Below are 3,611 nucleotides of genomic sequence, written 5' to 3'. Positions count from 1 at the left end.
ATCCGTTCATACATTAAAAAAAATCAAGAATTGCTCACCAGAGATTAAAATAAGCATAACACAGAACTTTAAGGCTGCCCTGTTTAATATAGCCCATCTTTATCTTTCTAAGTAACTAAAATATATGTATGCTTATGATGAAATTTGTGTTATTTCTCTTAGTATTTATAGTCATTTTATCACCAACCATTTAATGAACCCTTGCTTTATTAATAACAAAATAATAATAAATAAATTTATTCAAGCTTAGTTTATATTATGTTATATGCTATACGTTATCTTTCAAAAAGAAAATATGTTATACGTTACGTTATGTTATAATCAAATCCGGCTAGGTAAAGTGAATAGTGTCTGCACCACTCATTTCCTATCACGTGAAATACAATTTATGTGTTTGTTTTGATACTAAGTAGCAGCCAAAAATTTGTATCCATTTTTCATGATATTATGCATGGATCAGATATATCATGGCGAATTCTTCAGAAAAAATTATGTCTTCCACAATGGAATCTGATAAGTGAGATTTCGAGTAAGTGTTTCCATAATCTTCTTCTGTCCGAAGAAATGATTCATCGAAATAATGAGCGTTAGGCGCTCACTTTTTTTGTCTGGGTGGAAGCTGGCGACGGGGCTTGCTTAACCGGATACATGGAATTGGGATCTCTGTCACAGACAAATCTTTCTATCGGGAAAGCCTCGCTTATTCAAATCAAAGGGCTGATTATTTAGAACCTTGCTCCTAAGATAACTAAGAAAGCGTTGGTGGGATCGGCGGGATGATGATGAGTATATAAATCAATAAAGAAGAAATGGCAAGATAATTAAATATCGATGGAGGTGCATTGCCGCTGTTGAAAACAGGACAGGGATTCTCTACAATGACACTGTAGACCAAATGAAAGGGATGTAGCGCAGCTTGGTAGCGCCTTTGTTTTGGGTCAAATCACGGGTTTAGTATTTCAAAATGGGACGATGACGTATTTCCTCCTATAAAACTTCCTAAATGCATATATTTACTTAACTCAAACTTTTAATGGCATATTTTCCCTTCTTTAACTAAATAACTAGGCTTTATAACCCGCGCGTTGCGCGGGTTTGTCTAAACTCTATAGCACAGTCGGGAAAGTAAATTATGAAGATCGTAACATGAACGCATCAATACTACAATTTTCTGACAACATGCCACATAACATGTAATAATCATTACATAAAAAAGCTACTCATCACTTTGTACCTATGGCTCTCACTATTTATTAGTCTACTCGCAGCACAAATTCCCCTGTAACCCAACACATCTTCATTTGTTTAAACTTCATTCTTGACTCATGTAGCTTGGGCATTTTCAACTCCCACAACTCTTCAAGGCAATTAGATATGCCACCTAGATTCTGCCACAACACAAAATGAACCATCTCATATATTCATCAATCAATAACAATAAAACTTAAAAAATAAAAACTAAAAACGAAAAAAGTAAAAATAAAAACTAAAAAAGAATATTATTACTCGTGCGTTGCGCTGGGTTTCGAGGATGATAATGCTCAAAAATATTGCATTATAAGTTATAATGTTAGTTGTAATTACAAAAGGAGTTTAAGTAGGTAAATACTATTCTAGTCCTAACTTTATTTTTGTCTAAAAGTCTAGAAGAGCTACATCCCGAGCCGTAAAATTTTAATAAAAATGACAATGTAATAATATCCAGGGTGTGTTGGATTTGCCCCAACTCGGCTTTCTTAGCTTCTGGTAAGGTAATAGCCTGAATGTTAGAAATTCCAACAACTGCAGGTTGACGACATGAAAATTAAGCTAAAACTATAAGCACAAAAAATTATATAGGTTTAAGAAGTTGAATACGTACTAAGAAAACTGGTACGGTACACGCTTATTAGATAAAGAAGTTGGCAAACGAAATGTCGTGGAAGCTTTAAAGTTCGGGGCATTTTCATCATTTTGTAATAATTTTAAAAAACTTAATCTCCATGCTGCTGTAACTTGAAGTCTTGAATTGACAATAATGAATTTTGTGTCTTTGGCTAATCCAGTATCCAAACTTTTCAGTTTTACCTTTAGTAATATAACTATTAAACATTAAGCATATCATGCTTAATAATATCATTATGCATGAATCTTTTTAAATACTTCTGTATAAGTTGTATAGGTTTCTGCGTTTAAAGTTGCTAAATGAATATAATTTTAAGGAAAAACAACTGTCTTACATTCTTACATATATGTCCTATATAATATTATAACAATAAAGATGTGAAGTATTTTACTTGGGTTCGGTTCTTACAAAGTTGGTCACTCACTCAACTTCGTTTGAGTTTAAGTGATCATGAAAGCGGTAATTTGGTAACCGATTTGGGCCCGCCAATCCGGTTTATAACCCGGACAGATACACTAAAAAATCAGTTTGGCTCAAACGTTTAAGAACTGACACAACCCGCCAGTTCGTGTACCGGTTCGTAGTGTCATTACCTGACCCGATTAAAAAAACATGCAACAACCGTTTTTTTTTGTCCCAAACCGGTCTTATTGGGCTGAACATTCTTCTCCAAACCGAGTTCCAACCCATTTGGTTTACCCCAAACTGGTTTTGACCAAGAGTTAACCAATACAATACGAAACAAAACAAAGATTTCACATTGTACCTTTTCAAAACATGATAGTAGTTGTTGAAAACCCAACAAAGCCACTCTTAATTCTTCCTTTCTATTCTGATGAAGCAGAGAACACACACATTAGCAGTATGTAGTTATAAATACATACAAAACCCACATTATATAGAAAAGACGTTGCGGCAGGCCAGAAAATGACGAACCAAATAGCTGCTACACTTCTTAAGCTATAACTGTCAAAAGAGAGCCAATTCTCAAAATAAATATGCAATGCCAAAGCAAATAACACAGCGCCTTCTTTAGCTATATAACCTGGCAAACGACAAACATAATCACAAAGTGAACAAACCAATTGTAAAACTACTGGCCTGTTTTAATATTGCTACGCTGAGAACATCATAAAACGGGACCATGGGTAGCAAGTTTGTTATCGGTATCTGTCAATCATTATTTATTATGCGACTGACTCATTTGGCTCAGAATATCTATTAAATCGCCATGGCTGCAACCAAGGTTGCAAGTGGGGAATCTCGCACTTGCTACCCCTGATTATGCAACGCCAATAAACGATGTTGACGTTAGTCATCATTGCCTCCTCACAATGAATATCACCACAGACCAGCCATGTATAATCCATAAAACTTGTGTTGTTGTGGGTAAACAACTAAAGCACGAACTCATATTAGGGGTTTCTCATTATCATCATTAAGTTAAATATCAAATTCCAAATGAGATCGATGTTTAGATGAAGCTTCTGTTGAGCCAGTGTAAGACATGTCTCAGTGTACACTCATCGGCATCGAACCAACAACCGCAACCAAATAAGAAGTACAAATCAGCTTCAAAATTAGTTGCAGATAGCCGTATCATAAAATCCCCAATATGGAAAATCGAAAATTCATAGTAGTTAGTGTTAAAGTTATACACTGATAAAGTGGTACGAAGAACATCCTTAATGTATACATCAATTTGTGGTAAATACCAAATATAATC

Source organism: Bidens hawaiensis, unplaced genomic scaffold (genome assembly GCF_021521415.1).
Source record: "Bidens hawaiensis isolate Kalapana, Puna unplaced genomic scaffold, B.hawaiensis_p1.1 tig00002866_1, whole genome shotgun sequence".
Classification (NCBI taxonomy): Eukaryota; Viridiplantae; Streptophyta; class Magnoliopsida; order Asterales; family Asteraceae; genus Bidens; species Bidens hawaiensis.
This window is presented reverse-complemented; position numbering follows the sequence as displayed.